The sequence below is a fragment of the Stenella coeruleoalba genome, assembly GCF_951394435.1.
Source record: "Stenella coeruleoalba genome assembly, chromosome: 17".
NCBI lineage: Eukaryota > Metazoa > Chordata > Mammalia > Artiodactyla > Delphinidae > Stenella > Stenella coeruleoalba.
In genome coordinates, this window is record NC_137163.1 from 29,483,805 (window position 1) to 29,508,876 (window position 25,072).

A 25,072-nucleotide genomic window follows, 5' to 3' on the forward strand; every position below is an offset into this window, starting at 1 on the left:
GATCCCACATGCCGCGGAGCGGCTGGGCCCGTGAGCCATGGCCGCTGAGCCTGCGAGTCCGGAGCCTGTGCTCCACAATGGGAGAGGCCACAACAGTGAGAGGCCTGCGTACCGCAAAAAAAAAAAAAAAGAAAGAAAAAAAAGAATCTTAGTTGTTAAGTCTTTCTCAAACAGCATTCCGCAAGTCAGATGCCTCTTGTACATGTCTCCATCTCTTTCCTTCAAGGGGGCAGCCAGATTTAGTTAGTCCCTAGTGGTCATCTGTTTATACAGCTGAACCTAGGTGTTCTAATGACTGTATGCTCTTGGTAAGCTGTGTAGACAGATAACCATTAATGATTACCACTGCCCCCTCCACCCCAAATTCCAACTAACAAGTACATATTCTGCAACTTACCTGCTTTTTATCATTAATTTGAGGTAAGACTAGTGACAAACATGATTTTATTCTTTCCTTAAACTATCTGGCTGGTTGTGGTACTGATAGAAAATATTGATCAAAATAACTAACAGTCCAGTTCATTTGGGAGAAGAATCAACTTCTATGAGAGAATAGTTTTACTTTTGTGGTATGAAATACTATATAATCATATTAATTTAGTCCAGAAATATGTTGAAATTACGTGTTTTACCACCATTTTCCCTAAATACACATCATGGGCTATAATAACTTGCAGTTTTCCTCTGCCATGAAAGCAAAACTTTCTAACTGAAAACTTTAGAATCATATAACCTATATTTTATTGGCAGGGGCAAGGGGTGTCTTAAATAAGAAAATTCCCAACTGGCATTTTCTCAAGAATGCAAAGAAGGCTCCCTTTTAAGATGTGAAATTATCCCGAACTTCTCTGAAATAGCACAGTCAACTGTGCTGTGAATGTATTTGACCTTATCAGTTTACTGAAATTTAAAGCCATATCTGTATATCTGTATAGATATATATATCTATATATACAGATATATGTCAAGTTTTATTGGGGAAATGATAGTCCAAATCTTCAGATATTTAAAACCTCTTCATATGAAAACAGGAGTAATTGTTATTACTAATTGAAAATGCTCTACCTGTTATTATCAGTTCCTCTATGGGTCTTCCCTTCATAAGCAAAAAGATTGAAGACTAAAAGATAAAAACCATAATAACTAATGTTAAAGTCCCTAGAGGATCAACCTTCAAGATGGCAGAGGAGTGAGACGTGGAGATCACCTTCCTCCCCACAAATACATCAAACATACATCTACATGTGGAACAACTCCTACAGAACACCTATTGAATGCTGGCAGAAGACCTCAGAAGACCTCAGACTTCCCAAAAGGCAAGAAACCCCACCACGTACCTGGTTGTGTGGCTGACAGGGTCTTGGTGCTCCAGCCGGTTGTCAAGCCTGAACCTCTGAAGTGGGAGAGCTGAGTTCAGGACACTGGACCAACAGAGACCTCCCGGCCCAATGTAATATCAATCAGCGAGAGCTCCCCCAGAGATCTCCGCCTCAACGCTAAGACCCAGCTCCATTCAACGACCAGCAAGCTCCAGTGCTGGACACCCCATGCCAAACAACTAGCAAGACAGGAACACAACCACAGCCATTAGCAGAGAGGCTGCCTAAAGTCATAATAAGTTCACAGACACCCTAAAACACGCCACCGGATGTGGTGCTGCATGCCAAAAAGAAAACATTCCAGCCTCATCCACCAGAACACAGGCACCAGTCCCCTCCACCACAAAGCTTACACAACCCACTGAACCAACCTTATGCACTGGGGGCAGACACCAAAAACAACAGGAACTACGAACCTGCAGCCTGCGAAAAGGAGACCCCAAACACAGTAAGATAAGCAAAATGAGAAAACAGAGAAATATGCAGCAGATGAAGGAGCAAAGTAAAAACCCACCAGACCAAACAAATGAAGAGGTAGTCTGCTGAAAAATAATTCAGAGTAATGATAGTAAAGATGATCCAAAATCTTGGACATAGAATGGAGAAAATACAAGAAAGTTTTAACAAGGACCTAGAACTAAAGAGCAAACAAACAATGATGAACAACACAATAAATGAAATTAAAAGTTCTCGAGGAGGAATCAATGGCCGAAGAACAGATAAGTGACCTGGAAGACAAAATAGTGGAAATAACTACTACAGAGCAGAATAAAGAAAAAAGAATGAGAAGAATTGAGGAGTCTCAGAGACCTCTAGAACAATATGAAATACACCAACATTCAAATTATAGGGGCCCCAGAAGAAGAAGATAAAGAAAAAGGACTCAGAAAATATTTGAAGAGATAATAGTTGAAAACTTCCCTAATATGGGAAAGAAATAGTCAATTAAGTCCAGGAAGTACAGAGAGTCCCATACAGGATAAAACCAAGGAGAAACACACCAAGACACATATGAATCAAACTGTCAAAAATTAAATACAAAGAAAAAATATTAAAAGCAACAAAGGAAAAACAACAAATAAAATACAATGGAATCCCCATAAGGTTAACAGCTGACCTTTCAGCAGAAACTCTGCAAGCCAGAATGGAGTGGCAGGACATATTTATGATGAAAGGGAAAAACCTACAACCAAAATTACTCTACCCAGCAAAGATCTCATTCAGATGCAGCAGAGAAATTAAAACCTATTCAGACAAGCAAAAGCTAAGAGAATTCAGCACCACCAAACCAGCTTTACAACAAATGCTAAAGGAACTTCTCTAGGCAAGAAACACAAGAGAAGGAAAAGACCTACAAAAACAAACCAAAAATAATTAAGAAAATGGTAATAGGAACATACATATCAATAATTACCTTAAATGTAAATGGATTGAATGCTCCAACTAAAAGACACAGACTGGCTGAATGGATACAAAAACAAGACCCATATATATGCTGTCTACAACAGACCCACTTCAGACCTAGGGACTCATACAGACTGAAAGTGAGGGGATGGAAAAAGATATTCCATGCAAATGGAAATCAAAAGAAAGCTGGAGTAGCAATTCTCATATCAGACAAAATAGACTTTAAAATAAAGACTATTACAAGAGACAAAGAAGGACACTACATAATGATCAAAGGGATCAATCCAAGAAGAAGATAGAACAATTGTCAATATTTATGCACCCAACAAAGGAGCACCTCAATACATAGGGCAAATGCCAATAGCCATAAAAGGGGAAATCAACAGTAACGCAATCATAGTAGGGGAATTTAACACCGCACTTTCACCAATGGACAGATCATCCTAAACAAAAATAAATAAGGAAACACAAGCTTTAAATGATACATTAAACAAGACGGACTTAATTGATATTTATAGGACATTCCATCCAAAAACAACAGAATACACTTTATTCTCAAGTGCTCATGGAATATTCTCCAGGATAGAGCATATCTTGGGTCACAAATCAAGCCATGGTAAATTTAAGAAAATTGTAATCATATCAAGTATCTTTTCTGACCATAATGCTATGAGACTAGATATCAATTACAGGGAAAAAAATGTAAAATATACAAACACATAGAGGCTAAACAATACACTACTAAATAACTAAGAGATCACAAGGAAATCAAAAAATACCTAGAAACAAATGACAATGAAAACACAATGACCCAAAACCTATGGGATGCAGCAAAAGCAGTTCTAAGAGGGAAGTTTATAGCAATACAATCCTACGTCAAGAAGCAAGAAAAATCTCAAATAAACAACCTAACCTTACACCTCAAGCAATTAGAGAAAGAAGAACAAAAAAACCCCAAAGTTAGCAGAAGGAAAGAAATCATAAAGATCAGATCAGAAATAAATGAAAAAGAAATGAAGGAAACGATAGCAAAGATCAATAAAACTAAAAGCTTGTTCTTTGAGAAAATAAACAAAATTGATAAACCATTAGCCAGACTCATCAAGAAAAAAAGGGAAAAGACTCAAATCAATAGAATTAGAAATGAAAAAGGAGAAGTAACAACTGACACTGCAGAAATACAAAAGATCATGAGAGATTACTACAAGCAACTCTATGCCAATAAAATGGACAACCTGGAAGAAATGGAAAAATTCTTAGAAATGCACAACTTGCCAAGACTGAATCAGGAAGAAATAGAAAATATGAACAGACCAATCACAAGCACTGAAATTGAAACTGTGATTCAAAATCTTCCAACAAACAAAAGCCCAGGACCAGATGGCTTCACAGGCGAATTCTATCAAACATTTAGAGAAGAGCTAACACCTATCCTTCTCAAACTCTTCCAAAATATAGCAGGGGGAGGAACACTCCCAAACTCATTCTACGAGGCCACCATCACCTTGATACCAAAACCAGACAAGGATGTCACAAAGAAAGAAAACTACAGGCCAATATCACTGATGAACATAGATGCAAAAATCCTCAACAAAATACTAGCAAACAGAATCCAACAACACATTAAAAGGATCATACACCATGATCAAGTGGGGTTTATTCCAGGAATGTAAGGATTCTTCAATATACGCAAATCAATCAACGTGATACACCATATTAACAAATTGAAGGAGAAAAACCATATGATCATCTCAATAGATGCAGAGAAAGCTTTCGACAAAATTCAACACCCATTTATGATAAAAACACTCCAGAAAGTAGGCATACAGGGAACTTTCCTCAACATAATAAAGGCCATATATGACAAACCCACAGCCAACATCGTCCTCAATTGTGAAAAACTGAAAGCATTTCTACTAAGATCAGGAACAAGACAAGTTTGCCCACTCTCACCACTCCTATTCAACATAGTTTTGGAAGTTTTAGCCACAGCAATCAGAGAAGAATAGGAAATAAAAGGAATCCAAATCGGAAAAGAAGAAGTAAAGCTGTCACTGTTTGCAGATGACATGATACTATACTTAGAGAATCCTAAAGATGCTACCAGAAAACTACTAGAGCTAATCAATGAATTTGGTAAAGTAGCAGGATACAAAATTAATGCACAGAAATCTCTGGCATTCCTATACACTAATGATGAAAAATCTAAAAGTGAAATCAAGAAAACACTCCCATTTACCATTGCAACAAAGAGAATAAAATATCTAGGAATTAACCTACCTAAGGAGACAAAAGACCTGTATGCAGAAAATTATAAGACACTGATGAAAGAAATTAAAGATGATACAAATAGATGGAGAGATATACCATGTTCTTGGATTGGAAGAATCAACATTGTGAAAATAACTCTACTACCCAAAGCAATGTACAGATTCAATGCAATCCCTATCAAACTACCACTGGCATTTTTCACAGAACTAGAACAAAAAATTTCACAATTTGTATGGAAACACAAAAGACCCCGAATAGCCAAAGCAATCTTGAGAACAAAAAACGGAGCTGGAGAAATCAGGCTCCCTGACTTCAGACTATACTACAAAGCTACAGTAATCAAAACAGTATGGTACTGGCACGAAAACAGAAAGATAAATCAATGGAACAGGATAGAAAGCCCAGAGATAAACCCACACACATATGGTCACCTTATCTTTGATAAAGGAGGCAGGAATGTACAGTGGAGAAAGGGCAGCCTCTTCAATAAGTGGTGCTGGGAAAACTGGACAGGTACATGTCAAAGCATGAGATTAGATCACTCCCTAACACCATACACAAAAATAAGCTCAAAATGGATTAAGGACCCAAATGTAAGGCCAGAAACTATAAAACTCTTAGAGGAAAACATAGGCAGAACACTCTATTACGTACATCACAGCAAGATCCTATTTGACCCACCTCCTAGAGAAATGGAAATAAAAACAAAAATAAGCAAATGGGACCTAATGAAACTTAAAAGCTTTTGCACAGCAGGGAAAACCATAAACAAGACGAAAACACAGCCCTCAGAATGAGAGAAAATATTTGCAAATGAAGCAACAGACAAAGGAATAATTTCCAAAATATACAAGCAGCTTCTGCAGCTCAATATCAAGAAAACAAACAACCCAATCCAAAAATGGGCAGAAAAACTAAATAGACATTTCTCCAAAGAAGATATACAGATTGCCAACAAACACATGAAAGGATGCTCAACATCACTAATCATCAGAGAAATGCAAATCAAAACTACAATTAGGTATCACCTCACACTAGTCAGAATGGCCATCATAAAAAATCTACAAACAATAAATGCTGGAGAGGGTGGGAGAAAAGGGTACCCTCTTGCACTGTTGGTGGGAATGTAAATTGATACAGCCACTATGGAGAACAGTATGGAGGTTCCTTTAAAAACTAAAAATAGAACTACCATACGACCCAGCAATCCCACTACTGGGCATATACCCTAAGAAAACCATAATTCAAAAAGAGTCATGGGGCTTCCCTGGTGGCGCAGTGGTTGGGAGTCCACCTGCCAATGCAGGGGACACGGGTTCGTGCCCCGGTCCGGGAAGATCCCACATGCCGTGGAGTGCCTAGGCCTGTGAGCCATGGCCGCTGAGTCTGCGCATCCGGAGCCTGTGCTCCGCAACGGGAGAGGCCACAACAGTGAGAGGCCCACATACCGCAAAAAAAAAAAAAAAAAAAAAGTCATGTACCACAATGTTCATTGCAGCACAATTTACAATAGACAGGACATGGAAGCAACCTAAGTGTCCATCAACAGATGAATGGATAAAGAAGATGTGACACATATATACAATGAAATATTACTCAGCCATAGAAAGGAACGAAATTGAGTTATTTGTAGTGAGGTGGATGGACCTAGAGTCTGTCATACAGAGTGAAGTAAGTCAGAAAGAAAAAAATACCATATGCTAACACATATATGTGAAATTAAAAAAAAAGGTTCTGAAGAACCTAGGGGCAGGACAGGAATAAAGATGCAGGCGTAGAGAATGGAGTTGAGGACACAGGGAGGGGGAAGGGTAAACTGGGACAAAGTGAGTGAGAGTGGCATGGACATATATACACTACCAAATGTAAAATAGATAGCTAGTGAGAAGCAGCCACATAGCACAGGGAGATCAGCTTGGTGCTTTGTGACTACCTAGAGGGGTGGGATAGGGAGGGTGGGAGGGAGGTGCAAGAGGTAGGAGATATGGGGATATATGTATACATATAGCTGATTCACTTTGTTATACAGCAGAAACTAACGCACCATTGTAAAGCAATTATACTCCAATTAAGATGATAAAAAATAGATGAATAAATAAAGTCCCTAGAAGTATACTGTTACACTTTGAGTAAAGAGAAGGAGGTCACCTACCGATTTTGTTTTAGGTAATTGCTATGACCGCAGTTACCAGGAAAACAAATTCTTCAAAAGCAAACTCGCAGTAAAGACATTTTTCCTTCAAGTGAATTGCACAGAATAGGTATTTGTCAAAGGCCTCACCCAGTAGCTCCACAACATGCCAGGCTCTGCCAACACATCCTTGCTAGAGCCATTCTCAGTGGCTCAGAGAAAAAAAAAAAATTCTTCTGAGCAAGAATATGAACCAACAGGTCCAACCTAGTGAAGAATGTTTGGTGATACCAACCTTTAAAGTGTTTAATGTTTTTATGAAAGTGGTTTCATAAGCTTTAATATACATTGGTCATACATTTTGCTAGTGATATTTTAAAATAAATAGTCCACCGATTTAGTTTATAAATCCAACTTTTAATAAGACTGAGAAGAAATAAAACCCTTCAAAGGGAAAACATGTCCACCTTTTGTTTTGAATACTCCTAAAAGCATCCTATAGAGAATACCTTTAGCAAGCACACTTGGCCCAAACATCTGTGCTCTATTGTGTTTTCCTGAACAAATCAACCCATTCAGGGACTATAAAACAAGAATTCATATAAAAATGCATGTAAGAAAGACACGTTTCTCTTTTTGAAAGCTCATTCATCCATGCTGAAGCTATTAAAAGAAGGTTCAAGTTAACAATAAAGAACAAGGGGTAATTGTGTGAATATCTGTGGTGGGAAGGTCCAGATGAATGGTCATGGGGTTAGAATGACGGAGACCTGGCGACCAGAGAGACCACAAGGATGTCCTCTGGGGGCTTATTTGAGTATAAATAAAGAGAAGGAGATCTACACAGATGTGCCAAAGATTCATGGTAAACAGCTGGCAGACATTCCAGTTAGTGAGGAGAGTGTGGTGGTGGGGCGTGCGGGGGTTAGGAGAGAAGAGGCCAAGCAGAGCACAGGAGTGGCAGTGGCCAGAGACAAGCAGCACACAGAAGCTGAGGAAGAAGAGCCGTCAGAATCTGGGAAGTACAGCTACAGTGCGCACCAGAGGCGGTGTGTTCAGGAATAAATCTCTGACACTGAAAGGGCCTTGGTTCTAGAGAGAACGGGGTAATGCAGAGACTCACAAAGCAAGGAGTAAAGCACAGGTGACTCTGCTTCTGCAATCGAAGGACCTTAAAAGGATTGTCAGAAATAGAAGGGGGCACGTCTCCCTAGGCAATCCATGTCAGAGCCTGCATGGAGCAAGGGCAAGCCGTCTTCAAATTACACAGTTGTTCTACTCCCTCCACCCTCCACTCTATCATAAGAAGCCACTGTCACCGATAGGAAAATTTCTTATTGCACACGTGTGTTGAGACAAATAAAAAAGGTGGAATGCTGAAAATCACTGAAATAGGGGCTTGGTCATAAAAAAAAAAAAAATCAAGCAAGGAGCTCAGTATGGTTCCAGCATGCAATATTGGAAATACCATTGCATTTAGGTCAATCTTGAGGCTGAGCTGGGAGCACCAGGCAGCTGGATATAACAGGAAGCTCATGCACCTTGGATTCAAGTTGGCCAGGGTTCAGCTCCCAATCTGCGACAGACCCTGGGCACTTTTTTTTTTTTTTCTTTTTGCCGTACGCGGGCCTCTCCCGTTGTGGAGCACGGGCTCCGGACGCGCAGGCTCAGCGGCCATGGCTCACAGGCCCAGCCGCTCTGCGGCATGTGGGATCCTCCCGGAACGGGGCATGAACCCGTGTCCCCTGCATCGGCAGGTGGACTCTCAACCACTGCGCCACCAGGGCAGCCCCCTGGGCACGTTTCTAAGCTCACTGACTCTTATTTTTTACTACTACTTTAGATTCCCACTACCATGTATTTAGAGAAAAGTATATGTCTAGTGGTCTGACATGGAACTCCAGAAGCTCATTTTCAATACTTTAGCTTTTAAGTGGTTTATAACATCCTTCCCATGGCCCCTGCATAATCTGTCCCTTCTCAGCCAGCTGGAAATGTCCCTCCACTCGAATTCTCTGAGGGTGAGGCTCAGGCAGAGGATGCTACAGAGAGAGCAAAAGAAATTGATGAAGAATAAGCTGGGAGCTGGGTGGGAAAGTAATGATCATAAACCTGGGCTCTCGGCAAGTAGGGGAGCAAAGTGCTAGAGGATCTGGGGCCCATGTGGTGTAAACCCCAAAGTGCAGCTGTTCTGAAATGGTCAAATCACTTCCTTTGTGTTCTTCTCAGGTTCCTGCCACCACTTGCCATCTGTGACAAGGGTCTCTTTATCCCTCTCCTCCTTGGCTCTCTGAAGAATGAACTCTTGTTTCAGACATTTAAAAATCAGTATATAATTACAAATCAAGATAAGTGCTAAGTAAGGAAAGAAGAGGTTACAATGAGAGAGTATAATGGGGATCTGATTTAAGTTTGAGGGTTGGAGCTGAGAAGTCGGGGAGCAGAATCAGTAGAAGTTAAATGTGTAAAGAGTAGGAGGAAAGGGGTTTCTAGGCTGAGGGAACAGCAAGATTCTATGTTACCATCAGTCGGATAATAACTCTGAGAAGCAGTGTCCGTGTCTGTCTGTTATCCAGGAACCCGACGGGCTTTAGAGCCAATTGACCTGTGAACGACTTGCTGCTTACAAATTAAAAAAAAAATAGAACTGCCACATTTAAATTCTTAAAGAATGAGACTAAATCAGCAATACTATTTAAATAGTAATTGCATGGATATAGTCATTTCCATTGTGATGCAACATGTTTCTATCACTTTTCCCAGGTCCCAACATAAGGAAAGGAGAGAGAAAAAGGTAAAATGTTCCAAATTGTCTTCCCCCAAGTTCTCCAACCTGCCATTGGTGTTTAAGGAACGTAGGGCCCTCTTAATTCTTCCAGAACAGTGTCATCAATCCCGTGCAGACTGTCTTACACGTGCTCCATGGATGAGGACTCTCAGCCTCTTCCATCTTCTTCTTCGTTTTCTTCTCCTGGCCAGTGAAGCCTGAAGCAGCAGCTCTCCTGTGTGCGCACCTTCATGCCTGCTGGGGTTGCCAAAGGCTGATGGGCGCCAGAGGAAGGCTGTGCCTGCCTGTGATATCTGTCTGGAGGCCATTAATTTCTTATACTGAGGGCTCTACTGACTGCTCCTGAGTGCTTTCTGTCACTATAGAAGCTTCTGGCACTGTTTCTCATCATTGCAAGAAGCTGTTGAAAGTTACTGGTCTCACTGTTTCAAGGAGGTTACACGGACAAATAAACTGGGTTTTCCTCACTCATTTGCATAGAGCTCCTCACACGAGGGTAAACTCACAAGTCCTTTGGCTCTCTGGCAGTAGGACAAGCCCAAATGATCAGCCTTAAGTATTATCAATATGCTCTTCCTTTCACCTTTCTGAATATAAGATTCTTCACCCCCTGTTTCCCCAAAGCATCTGTTAGCCTCAGGGGACATTTGTATATTGTGAAGAAAAAGCAAGTTAATACTTGGCCTCTGAAATCAAAATAGACAGACTATGGTTATGAGACTAGAATTTTCAGGTCCCACTGAGCCGTTGCTGTCCTTTTAGGTTATGAAAATACACTCAGGGGACTCACTGTGCTGTGGAGGGTGTTCTCCATCTGGGTCAAGTGAGTGTGAAGCCATGGCCACACTCTTCAGGCCTAGGAACATTGTGGGAAGGAGAAGAGAACAGTGAGAGGATGACAGATAGGTATCTTCTGATGCCCTCTCTGTGGCAAAGAGGAGAGAACATTCCCGAGAGGTGAGGGAAACACTGAAGGCAGAGAAGGGCTCTGCCCGCTCCACACTGTGGGCTGTAGAAAGAGGTCACCTCTGAAACATCACCACACTGGGAGGCAGCCACAGCAACTTGGCAATGTGAGGTGGTCAGGCAAGGGAAGACCTCAAAGGTTCACTCTGTGGGGTCACCCGCTGTTTTGAAGCAACTGAGACTCTAGCTGGGGAGCTTATCACACTGGTTAGATCACATGGGTTACTGAGCAGCCTGCAAGGCTCAAGGCCGACTGAGTTAGACCCTGCAAGGTCTATACACAAGCAGCAGCCAACGTCAGGCTCTGTTGCCAGGGAGGCCTGCTCAACCCCGACCAGGCTGGCAAAGACCAGCTGGTGAATCTGGCCAGCTGCGCACTTCAGCTGCAAATGACAAGAGGACCAGCAGACCAGCTGGATGAGGGACATTGTCCTAGAGCCCATGTGACAGACAGCGTGGAGCCCGAGGGCCCGGCCCTTCCCATTAACTTAAGGCTATGTGCTTGGCACCCCTTTCTCCATATGCTCAGATACTAACTTAGGGAGAGAAAGAGTGACAAGAGATAGTATTTGAATGACTACTTTATAACACTTAGATGGACTGTTTAGATTAGACTAATATTGATACCATGTGGTTTATTTAGTCTTATTGTTTTTGGAAGATTTTCTTTGAAAGATGGTAAATAGTGTGAGCACCTTAATATCAAAGGTCATGCTTTTTTCATCTTTGCATCTCTTCTAGTACCTGACCATGATTCTGCAAGTAAAGGAAGCTCAAAAAAACCCCCAAAAATCCCTTATAAATGAGTAATGACTAAATAGATATTTTTAAATTTTAATGGTTCACAAAATCCTAGAAAGTAGCTTGCAGTATCTTCAAGTGTATCCCTGTTTCCACACTTCCCTAACTCAGTGCTCCAGAGAGGTAAATCACCTTGAGTGAGAAAAAACCACATCTATAAGACTGGACTTACTTTAAGAATTTTTCTGTTTCCTAGTCATTTTTTCATTAGAAGGAGGCAGTCACATCTAGTTTGTGAAACCCTGGCTACAAGAGACTTTCAGTCAACACACAAGGGTCCACAGAGGCTGTTCCTTCTAAGAATGATCTCCCAAGGCCCCATTCAGCAATGAATATTGCCCAGCTCCCCTGTGCGGAAGCCAGCGTAAGGCCGCAGACACTAAGGAAACTGCCTCTGCATCCAGTCAGCTGATTCGGCAGGCCAGGAGCCAGCGCACAGAGAAGGTCTGCTTCTGTTTGTTTTCCTCATACCTTTCCTCCTCCCCCAGCAGTAAGCCATGGAAAGTTATGGAAAAGCCTGGGAAGGCTCTCTTTTTCCGCAGACCCACTACTTATGAAGAGCCAAAGTTTCTGCTTAAACTGTCTGGGCAATCGTGATTGTGGCCACGGCACATACTGCAAACACGGACTTCTGTAACCCTCACTCTAAACAGAGTCTGAGGAGAGAGGCCTCAGGGTCTTTACTCACTTTGTTTCAGTTTTGGGCTCCTTCTCACAGCAAAATTAAAATAAAGACAACAACCATTTTATCATGCATTGCCCTTGTCACCCAGTAGAATCCTAAGGGACATTCTCCTTCTAGTGTCGTAGAAAGAGCACCAAAATAACACGTTTGTTATCTTAAAAGGACAGACTTAGCTTGTGATTCCAGTACGAATAAAGTCACTGGATTTCCTGCATGACCCGGGCCAAGTCCCTTTACTTCTCTGGGTCTGAATTTCTATTCTGAAAAAAAAAGGAGACTTTGTAATAATGTTTGAAATTCTGTCATACAGGATAGTTTTTAAGTTGTTAACGGGATGTAAATCTTGACACTTTGGCCTGAATTACACTTTTGTTTTTTCAAGAACATTTTAGGTGATTTTCTAAATTCCATTTCTTGAGTTGATTAGCTTGTATTATTCTATAAATAAAAACTTTCCTTCATAAGCTATTTGGATACCTTAAGATAAAATTTATACAGGAAATACAGGATAAATCTTTCTTTCCCATCATAGTACATTGTCTTATCAAAGCCAAGAGAGCTGATTTATGCCTGGAGTCATTCATTTGTGAGTTCCTCTGTGGAGGTCTGAGTAGCTGCCTCTTCTAGGTAACTGTGTTTTTATGCTAAAGGAAACTGAATGTACTTTGTTGGTGTTATTAGCTGAAATCAGGTATTTCCTGGAAGCTGACTTGGTCCATTTACTAATTTCTGAATTAAAAAAAAAAAGTACTAATAGCTTTATTAATCAAAGGCTCTCATACTGAATCATCTTCATTCCTGGCCTTAAAAATATATTTAAATAACCTAGGTAATTTCAATAAGAGAAATGACATATTTGTTAAAGAAGACATAACAATATCTTCTTTGTTGAGAAGTGAGATATTGAGATGCCAGCTCAAAAATAGTGACTTTGGTGGTAAGAAATGCCATGCAAAAGAGCTTTGCCATACACGTTCAGAAGTATATGTATAAAGTGATCAAACAAAATTGTACCACAATTTGCACTGAGTGCACAAAATGTATGTCAATTTTTTGGAAAACTGTATAAGTAATAGAGGTAGGACATATTTTTAGATATTTTAACAAAAGCATGCTATTTATATTTTTGGAAATACTATCTTCTATATACTCTAGACATACTGCTCTATTAGCAATAACCACTTGGTTTTATTAAGTTCTCAAGAATATATATTGGCAACATTCTACACCTACACTCAGGTTAAACAAGTGCAAATATCTTAACAGATCAATAAAGAACATGACCTGGGCTTCCCTGGTGGCGCAGTGGTTGAGAGTCCGCCTGCCGATGCAGGGGACACGGGTTCATGCCCCGGTCTGGCAAGATCCCACGTGCCGCGGAGCGGGTGGGCCCGTGAGCCATGGCCGCTGAGCCTGTGCATCCGGAGCCTGTGCTCCGCAACGGGAGAGGCCACAACAGTGAGAGGCCCGCGTACAGCAAAAAAAAAACCAAAATAAAAAAGAACATGACCTGTGGAACTATTACTTTTCCAGTTACAGGTGATTATGTTCAGAAAAGAATGCAATAATTCCTTTAATGTTAACTCTACCTAAATGTCCATTTTCCACCTTTGTCCCTTGCCAGAAGCACAAGAATTATTCCAGACCTGAGCTATGCAATAAACGTCTGGGAATAGTTTACTTGCTTGAGCTGTTTCATACTAAGACATAGAACATGTGGTATTCTGCCATCTGGGGTCTTTATATGTAACTTATCCTAGTTCTCCACCAGAGTTAGTCACATGTTCGGAAATACAATAATGCAAATAATGTCATTTCACCTTTGGCTCAACCTATTATTCAAAGAGTCTAAGGAAGTCAACTAAACTGTTCATTTGAAGCAGAATTGAAAAAATGGTATGTTGGAAAATAATGCAGAGAGTGCATTTGTATTTTAAGTTTCTAAAACTATTACCAAAATGTTAGGAGTTTACAGCTCGATGGTAATCCTCTGACAAAAACCAAATAGAAGAGGGGAATTTAGGAGTCAAATGATCACATTTTAACATGTAACCAGGGAGGGTGATGAAAGCATATTAAGAATAAAAAAAAGCCAAATACTAACAGATGTGGAATATTGTACAAAGAACTAACCCAATAGGCATTCACATAGAAAGGAATCATGGGAATGGAAAGCTAAAAGGAGTTGGCATTTAGAGGTTGTTTTAGTCTGTTTTCAAGTAGACTGAGCTCAGCCAAACTCGCTGAGCAGTTTGCATTGGTGTGCCCAACTTAGATGCCTGGTAAATAAGTCCTGATGCGAGATAAGTGGTTGGCCCAGTGGGTGGAAGTAGGGACTGGAAATAACATAGGGGAGACATTCCAAGTACTGGAATATACATCACTGTGGCCATTATATTACACAGTGGACTCTTGAAAATGAGAAGGCTGGTTCTTCTGGATACTTCTCTGTGGGTAGCAGTCCTGAGAATGGACTTTGTTGAGTTTCTCCCCCGACACTCACCCCAGGTCCCTGCTGAACATGTCTATACATAATCTAACAAGCACATGATTTCCTTGGACTTATAACCTGGTTTTACTGGTCAGTCACCAGAACTCTCACAAGTTCATCCTCACAAAGAGCCTACCACTGTTCTTCTAGAGTTTGCTATGACCCACAGGGCTCTCAGGTGACCTGGCCCCAGCCTCACTCACCAAGCTCAATCACGGGCCCTCTGTGTCATCCTCCAGCTACACTGGATTTCTGCCAGTCTCTAAAATATAACAAGCTCTTTCCTGCTCCCTGCCTTTCCCTCTGCCTGCAACGTTTCTTCCCGGGTTCTTTGCACGTTTGAGTTGATCTCATTCTTCAGATCTCAGCTTAAATATAACTCTTCAGAGAAGGTTCTCCTGAACACTAGGTAGAGTGTTTCTACTTTAAGTAGAAAGGAACTGTCTCTGTTAGTATCTATAACAGCAGCCCATTACTCTCCTGATGGTGAATTGGTTTACTTGTTGGCTGTTGGTTTTCCTCACTGAAATGCAAATTGGGCAGGGAAACATTCTGTCTTGTTCATTGCAACATCCCTAATGACTAGTCTAGCTTCTCAAACTCGGCATAATGTTGTTAAATAAGTGAATAAAGAGAAGAATGAAAGGTTTTGTAGTGAAATGGAAAGATAAGAGGAGGTGAGAAACACATGCACACAGTGAAGGAGAGGAGAGAGAATACGGAGAAGAGGTGGTGTATTTCCTGTGGGTCATTTAAAACTCCTTCATTTCCCCACAAACCTAACTGGCAAGATGAAGGTGTATGTTGTCATATCCTGGGATTCTTTGGGGATATAACTATGGGATTTGACCTTAGAAAGGAAGGGAAAATCAGAGGGGAATATCCAAATTGCCACAAAAACAAACGTCTTTGAATATTTTATAGGAACTAACTGAGCCTCTAGACTCACTCATAGACTGGTTACCTTAACCATCTACCCTGTTTATAAATTAGGAAATTCAGCTTGAAGATTAAAACTTAAACATCTTAAGGGTATTAACTCAAATGATTAATGAAAATGACAGGCAACAATTGGAACATGGTTTGTTAGAAAAAAAGAAAAAAGACAGTAAAAAGAATGCTTACTGTAGCCATGTTCTTAAGCCTTTGGGAACAGGATAAAATTAGAGATGTACATGTGAGAAGATGAGTAAAAGTTAGAGCCAGGGCCAAAATGTGGCTGAGGATAACCCTGTGGTGATGTGTACTCAGATCCCCTCAGTTACAGAACACCCACTGCCACCCTGTTGGTTGGTTCAAGAGTTCAGTGACCTTCAGTCGAGCTGTGTTAGTGCAAAGTACCAGTGAGAATGGATGTTTCCACTGCCACTGCTGACAGAGCAGGTTTTTCCTGATGTCTATTAAGTGGAACTTGAACTGTAAAACAATAGCCACAAGAAGAGAGTAGACAACTTAAGCATTTTCCCATAAGTACAAGGCTTTCATTTGCACTGGCCAAGGGCTCTATGTCAGTCTGCATCGAGCAGCTTGCTGAAAACCACCGAGCTGACAGCTGCTGCTGGCCTAGAGCCCACCGTGGACCTGAGGATAATATTGTTCCCCTGCTTCATGTGGAGCTTAAAATAAAGCTGAATCACCACTTTGGAGATACAGAATGTGTCAGCCTGGGGAGGGCTGAGGTCACTGCTTGCGATCTTCTTGGGTTGGACGATAATAGAGCCCTTCAGAAGATATGTGAGGGCTTCCCTGGTGGTTCAGTGGTTAAGAATCCACCTGCCAATGCAGGGGACATGGGTTCGAGCCCTGGTCCGGGAAGATCCCACATGTCGTGGAGCAACTAAGCCTGTGCGCCACAACTACTGAGCCTGCGCTCTAAAGCCCATGAGGCACAACTACTGAACCTGCATGCTGCAACTACTGAAGCCCGTGCGCCTAGAGTCTGTGCCCCACAACAAGAGAAGCCACCGCAATGAGAAGCCTGCGCACTGCAACGAAGAGTAGCCCCCACTCACCTCAACGAGAGAAAGCCTGTGCGCAGCAATGGAGACCCAACGCAGCCAAAAATAAATAAATAAATAAATAAATTTATTTAAAAAAAGAAGATATGTGAACGGAGCCATATACTGTGTTACTTCAGTTTACCAATTTGAATTATTTTCCTGTTTTCTATGCAGAAGATGGATAGATGGATTTTCCAAAGTCAGTTTTTCTTCTCCACTGATTTCAGAAAGTTAAGGATGACTTTCCAGACCTTGAAAAGTATTTCTAAAATAATGCTTTCTGAAAAGAGCCTAGAGATCTCCTAGACCAGCATATTTGTGGTCCTGAATATCTCGGGGCACACAGGCCTCGAGGATAATTAGCAGGAACCCCTCCATTTCCTTCCCCTATGCCCCAAGATGGTGGCAGAATTTCAAGAAATAGATTCAACACTTATTTTCACAAATGAATTTTGTCAACCAGAGAAAGATGAGGCCATAGCTTTGTAGAATACCCAAATAACGTAATTACAAAGATTTTCTGGGATGTAACTCCCAGAGATTCATCTTCCTTTTTGACAAAGTATTCTTTTTTTTAATGTATGTATGTATGTATGTATTTATTTATAGCTGTGTTGGGTCTTCGTTTCTGTGCGAGGGCTTTCTCTAGTTGTGGCAAGCGGGGGCCACTCTTCATCGCGGTGCGCAGGCCTCTCACTATCGCGGCCTCTGTTGTTGCGGAGCACCGGCTGCAGATGAGCAGGCTCAGTAATTGTGGCTCACGGGCCCAGTTGCTCCGCGGCATGTGGGATCTTCCCAGACCAGGGCTCGAACCCGTGTCCCCTGCATCGGCAGGCGGACTCTCAACCACTGCGCCACCAGGGAAGCCTGACAAAGGATTCTTAAGCACATATAATAATTCACTATATATAAAAACTGTGTGTTATCAGAAACAATTTATGAAGCAGTAGGAGGTTGTATATTGTAGTATATTAAACACTTCTCAAATACATAAACAGCTGGTTTTTTTTTTTCACATGCAAGTAATTTAAGCTTTTTGTTAGTCATCGCATAAAATTTAGAGGAAAATGGATACCATAGAAGAGACTTGGGAGCACTGGAAGATAATAAAACACCTTATGGATACATCTGAGAGACTGGATGATATTTTAATGATGTATATTTTGTTATAGACTGGTTATTTGAAAATTGACAGGCTACTTCTGTTTTTAACAGAGGGATATAGATGGACCAGAGTGTTCCAACCTCTTTCTATTTTTTTAATCATTCATTTATTAAATATTTGTTGACATCTACTCTACACCAGGCAGTGTGCTAGGGACCAGATGTATAAAAGTCAAGAAGGGACAGACAAAATCCATGCCCTCATGCAACTGGTTATCAGAGGAAGCAGATTAATTTGCATATTTAATTATGTAATTATGGCTGTGAAAGTCCCCCCAAAAAGAAATGAGTGGCACTAAAAGAACTTGTTACATGATATCCTGAGGGTTCTCTGATGAGGTAATATTAATCTGAGTTATGAAGGATGAATAGTATTAGATAAAGAAGGAGAGGAAGAACATTTCAGGCAAAGCAACAGCGTGTGCCAAAGACTTGGGGTGGAAGGAAGCTTAGCAAATTTAATAACTGAAAGAGATCCAAACGGGCTGGAACATCAAAAGCCAGAAGGAGAGTTATGGGGGATGAAGGTATTAATGTAAGCAGTCTCTTGATGATTTTTTTCATGTTAAATATTTGGGATTTTATCTTAAAAGTCAATGAGAAGCTTTTGAAGTATTTGATACACTGGAATGCTATGATTAGAAATGCATTTTTAAAAATCCATTCTGTTGCTATTTTAAAAAATGAATTGAAGAAGGAAGCAAGGATGTATGTAGAGAGATGCATTCAGCAGCTATTGCAGAAATTCAGGAGAGAGAGAATACTTGCATGAACTTGAGTGGTAGTAGCAGCAGAAGTGAGAAAAGTACATGGCTCTTTTAAAATGAAGAATATTTGACTTACCTGACACATAGTGGGCTTCAATAATATTTGTTGAAAAACTGACTGATTAGTTTTACATTTAGGAGGAGAAAAGAATCAAGGATACTACTTACATTGGTTTAATTGAGAACTTACTATACATAAAGCTGTTCTCTATTCAAAGTGTTGTCCGCAGAACCAGCAGCCTGAGCAACACCTGAGAGCTTGTGAGAAATACAGACTCTCCGGCCCACCCAGATCTACCAAGAACGGGGCTGCTAATGAGATCCCCAGGGGATCTGTATGCACACTGAAGTTTGAAGTTGGACAAGAAGTGCTCCAAAGTAGGGCAACATTGGGGCTGAGACATACATGATCTTAAGAGAACAGGTTAGATTCAAAACTGAAAGAAGGAAATGCAGGGACATAATTAAATTATCAATAATAAGAACCTATTCAAGATGGGCTTGATTATATAATTAGGTGAACTTCTTATGGAAACTCATCACCAAATAAGCAAATTAAATTTTCAAATTCCGAAATGTGATAAGACAATGATGACTAACAATAAAAATGATAAGTATAATAGAAATAGTACTTATGACAATGACTAAGACTTGTACAGTTACTCAGTTCTTGTTTTTATATACTTTTTCTATTAGAGAAATTCAAGTTAAAGGGAAAACCCTTAAGAGTATGGGGGGAAATGGCATTGTATTTTATGGTGTGTGCAAGAAAATACTGAAATTCTTCTCTACTCCCATGTATTTTGACAGAGGTTAATTAAAAAAAAAAAAAACTGAGATCAATACTAAAGCTCTGCATAATAACCTCATAAAATCTGTATGTCCTGTGTACAAGAAAAGTCGTATTGCGTTATTTCCATAGGGTAAACTTAGAAATACTGGAACATAGAAAAGAACCAGGATTGCTATATCATTATGAGTCTTGATAGAAACAAAATGCCAAAAATTGTTCTGAGCCACATTCTAACTTGAAGTACCATGCAACCAACTTTACTATGCTGCTTACCATTATGCGCTAGATCAGTTCCCTATACCCCAAAAGCACAGTGGGTAGGGGAGGGAAGCCACAGTATTTCATGTAGCCTTAATATATTGCCAAAACCAGACAAGGTTTAATTGTGCTCAGTGGCTCCTGAGATTACAGAACATCGTTCTTTTCTCAAGTTCCAGCTGGCAGTGACTTTCCTGTCCTCTCATCTGCTCCCTTGTGTTTTATATTCATGCTCATGACAGCAGAATTACCGAATCAGCCTGTGCAATCTTGCAATTGTTTTCAGAAAAATGCACATCACAATTATTAGATCAACAATTGAATAATTCAAAGCAGTCACTTAATATTAATGTCATGTGTGCATAACTTGATGAGGGTACAGGGACGGGGAGCAAGAATGTTGCAAGGCCAAAAAATTTGACCTTCAGGAAAGAATGAAAAAGGTGGCTTGTTTGACCTTGGAAACAGGAGGCCGGGGGAGAAATTAGAAGCCTAAGAATACATGAGACCGGCTGTAAAGGGAGAGGGTCTATGACTTGTCAAGAGGGCAGCAGAGGAACGTGGTAGAAATGAACTCTAATGATCATAACAGAAGCTAAGGACAAATGTTCAAGGGATTAGAGGGCCCTAGGAAAGCAGTTGATAACACATGGCTTTGGACTCCAATATTCCTGGACTTAAGTCCTGCCACTGCCAGGTTAGAATAAATCTGACCAGAAAACTGTGTTTGGAGGGAGACTGTGGACTACTGTTTTTGTAATGGTTTAGAGAGTGTTAGAGCATAAAAGATGGGAATTAGATTATTTGACTGCTCTTGCAGTGGAAGGTTGGAACACATAATTTTAATCTCTGTTCTTTGTTTTATATTGATTCAATTTCTTGGTAAATTCATTTTTTCTGATTTAGTGTCTTTCTTTTTTTTTAGAACACTGTCTCTGAAGTCACACTGTCTGGGTTTGAGTCCTGTGTTTGAATATTTACTCATTATTGATTCTCTCGAAGTCTCTGGTCTCACACTTATAGAAATAATAATAGTATCTACCCTGCATGGTTTTTGAAGGATTTAATTACACCTTTCAGACTGATTGGCACATAGTAAACTCTCAATAAATGTAAGCTACCTTTATGATTATTCCTGGCTGGTGTCCAGCACTACTTCAGGCCCGTGAAGGATTCCAAGATGAATCAGATAATGGACCTGATGTGTAAGAACTCTTGAAATCAAGTAGGGCAAATAAGACAGGGATTCAAATGAACGTAATAAAGAGGAATAAATCTGCCTCAAGAAAGATACAGGTAATAATAGGGGCATTTAAAGAAGAGAACTGACTTTAAAGGAGCGAGGTGGATATGGGGGGAGTTTGTGGAGAAGGTGGTATTAGAACTGAATTTAGAAACGTATAAAGAGTATGACCCTCTGGAGATGGGGGCACCTGGAGTTGTGGGAGAATAGTGAGGTATTGCATTCCTAGCTAAGAGGACAGAACACGCCTTCATTTTGCAAGGTTTTCAGATTCTAGTGCTGACTTTGAAGATTTGTTTCAACAGATTTACCCTCTTAAGATACTCTAACGGTCTGCTAAATTTTCAGCAGTCAGTCACACACCAGCCTCAAAAGCAGTGATACATCATTTGTTAAGAAGCAACAACCATTTCAATGAAATATCTCGTATAGCATCAGTACAACCCTCATGAGTTTTCATTGTTATTCCATCATTGAATTTACTTCCACGTTTTATCATTTAATCATCCACATTGTGCAAGAACAGTAGTTTATTCATGATTGTTAAGAGGAAGAAAAACCTCAAATATTCAAAACACCCTTTTTAGATTCTAACTGGGTACAAAACTCAAAGTGCATCTTTTTGGAACTGATGTCCCATTTCACACTTTGATTCTAATTAAAATGTAGACAATCATGAACAGCAGCGAATTAAAGATGTTAGAAAAGAATGGATTCATTTTCTGAAACATACAGAATTTATTGGGATTAAAATACTAGAGGGAAACATTCTTGACAAAAATATATTCTTGATTTTCCTTCAGGCAGTTAGTTTGGGAACTTTTGCATAACTAGAAGGGACTGACTCCAAGACATAATTTTTTTCTCCCCTGTTGCTTCTACATACAATTTAAAAATATATAATTTATATAAATATAAATCTGTTACATTTGTGCATTCTAGCAAAAATCCTATTTGTGTAGCATGGGAATGTAAATTCCTAACTCAACCAAGGGGGCTGTAGTTTCTGAAACTTTGCTGATTTTTAGCCAGTCAGAATTAGGTACAGGGAAGGAAGGATGGCATCACTTCACCAACCTGACCTAATCAATTCAGATAGGCTGAGAGAGAAAGAGAAGTAGGTACAGATTGAAGTAGACCACCTGGGGAACATTCACATGCTCAGCTGAGGTGTCCTAATGAATCAGATATGCTTCCCTGATCAGCAAACAATTGAACTAAGTTTCTCAGTGAAACTTTAACTTTTGGCCATAAGCAGTGGTGTTCCCCCTTCTTTGGAATGGATTGAAGTTTCTTCTGATTTATGGTATCATAAATTACTCAAAATTAAATCTAATGCATAATCACATTTGCTATGACAAAATCAAATTTACATTCCATATATATATATAGTTAGCATATGGTATTTGTTGTTCTCTTTCTGACTTACGTCACTCTGTATGACGGACTCTAGGTCCATCCACCTCACTACAAATAACTTAATTTCATTTCTTTATATGGCTGAGTAATATTCCATTGTATATATGTGCCACGTCTTCTTTATCCATTCATCTGTCGATGGACATTTAGGTTGGTCCCGTGTCCTGGCTATTGTAAATAGTACTGCAATAAACATTGTGGTACATGTCTCTTTTTGAATTATGATTTTCTCAGGGTATATGCCCAGTAGTGGGATTGCTGGGTCATATGATAGTTCTATTTTTGTCTTTTTAAGGAACCTCCATACTGTTTTCCATAGTGGTTGTATCAATTTACTTTCCCACCAACAGTGCAGGAGGGTTCCCTTTTCACCACACTCTGAAGTTGGGGTGAAGTGAGAGTAACATCCACATATATACACTACCGAATGTAAAATAGTTAGCTAGCGGGAAGCAGCAGCATAGAACAGGGAGATCAGCTCCGTGCTTTGTGATGACCTAGAGGGGTGAGGTAGGGAGGGTGGGAGGGAGGCTCAAGAGGGAGGGGATATGGGGACATATGTATGCATATAGTTGATTCACTTTGGTGTACAACAGAAACTAACACAGTATTGTGAAGCAGTTATACTCCAATAAAGATCTATTAAAAAAAATCAAATTTGCAATTTCATCAAAATTGATATGAACTGAATCTAATTTAATGCAGAAGAATCCCCTGATTGGGTTATATTTCAATTGATGATATTTGTAACACCCTCTCTCCTTCCTATTTGAGACACAATCTCATTTTTCTTTTTTTTTTAGTAAGAGAAACGGTTCAGAGAATTTCTTAAGTTTTCTTTCTTAAAAAGATAATGTGCAGAGTTTTGATGAATACAATGTCTTGGGAAACACATTTTGTTGTAAATATGAAAAAAAAAAAACTTACATGAGGCTGGACTGTGTACTGTGGGAAGTGGAGGGTCCTGCCTCATGTGTCTGCCATATGAAGTGATAGTGGACGGCTGTGGTCTCCATACGTACTTATCCACACATTAAAAGTGATAGCCATACTCTGCACTCACATTTTCTAAAGAAAACCACATTGAGAATCATCAGATTGTAGCAGCATTCTGAGGTTTATCTAACTTGGGTGAGGACAAAACTCTTCACTGGGGACTTCATTTTATGAAACTATCAATGAATTCTAATTTCTAGGTCATGAGAAATGCCAAGTACTGAGAAAGGAATGCTTCGCTTGTGTGTGTCAAACAGAAGACACCACAGTATTTTTTTTTTTCATCATTACAGGAAGACAGAGAGCACAGTGGAGAGAATGTGAACCTCAGAAACCACTGGGTTTGAACCCCAGCTCTGCTACTTACAAGAATCCTGGTCTTGAGTAAGTTATCTGAGTTCCAGTTTTTTAAACATCTAAGGTAGAAATAATAATGCATATCTTGAACGCTAAGTATGGATTATAGATAAGATTATCTGTGTATCCAAAGTCGTTCTTGACTTTCCAAAGCCATAAGCACTGGGGAGTCTCGTTAATCATAACAATGAAAATTTCAGTGTCTCCTGCCCAGTCCTAGATACGGAGGACTTAAGTTTAGTTTATCCAAGTCTCACCTGGTTACTTCTTGGCATTTCCAGAGAGATCTCCCCAACAATATTTAACACCCAAGTGCTTTCCTCATCAATATCCTCTGAACCTGAAGCCTTTCCCGTGTCTATGCTCTTTATGCCCTTCATGAAAAGGCCAGCACATGTGCTAAGAATGTTGGCTTGCGGTGCTGCCCAGATGCAACCCTCTATGGTATTTGAGCCACTGCCTTCCCGTGAATCCTCACTGCACTGAAGCCAGGGTGAAGTCCACTCAGAAGTGAGAAGAGTCTCTCTGTTACTCTGCCTCATTTCACCTGAGCCCCCAAAGCTGCTTGTGCCACCTTGGGTTTCATAGTCACTCACAAAACCAGTTTCTTCACCTTTGCCTGCAGCGTCTCTCTCCGTGAGGCTCAGAGGGATGCACCCAGGTGATAGAGGCCGGCTGTGTGATCTTGCGCAAGTTACTTAACCTCTCTGTACCTCAATATCTTGCTGTACTAAATAGGTCTTATAATAAGATCTACTTATAGGTTGTTGTCACAACCAAATGCATTAATGTCCAGAAAATGCACATTGTAAGTACTACATACGTGCCAACAGTTATTAGAACTTTTACTGTTCTCAGAATTGTTCGACAGTGTAAGCTCTGGGAATATGAAGAAATTACTGAAAGAGGTTAAATGACGACTCAAGCTATTTAATTGAAATATTAAAAGAAGATGTGATTTATACTGTACCCCAAACTGGTATAGTTATCTCTAATCAGAAGATACAGCTTCAAGAAATAAAGTATTAGGGAACATAGGAGGAAAATTAATTTGTTCTGAAGATGCTTGAAGGAGAAGGGAGGGGATTCATGTTGTAGTTAGTATTTCCAAAAGACTTAGAAAAAATTAGTGTGATTAGAGAGGAGAGATGAGATG

At 40.1% G+C, this 25,072-nt stretch overlaps 1 protein-coding gene across 1 annotated transcript in view; it reads left to right on the forward strand.

The window, feature by feature from the left end:
* ANGPT1 (angiopoietin 1) overlaps positions 1 to 23,984 on the forward strand; it is a 476,344-nt gene extending 452,360 nt beyond the window's left edge. Inside the window, exon 14 of the transcript XR_013824499.1 lies at positions 23,853 to 23,984. The gene's annotated coding sequence lies outside the window, so the exon portion shown is untranslated. The remainder of the gene's footprint in view (positions 1 to 23,852) is intronic.
* Positions 23,985 to 25,072: the final 1,088 nt, after the last annotated feature.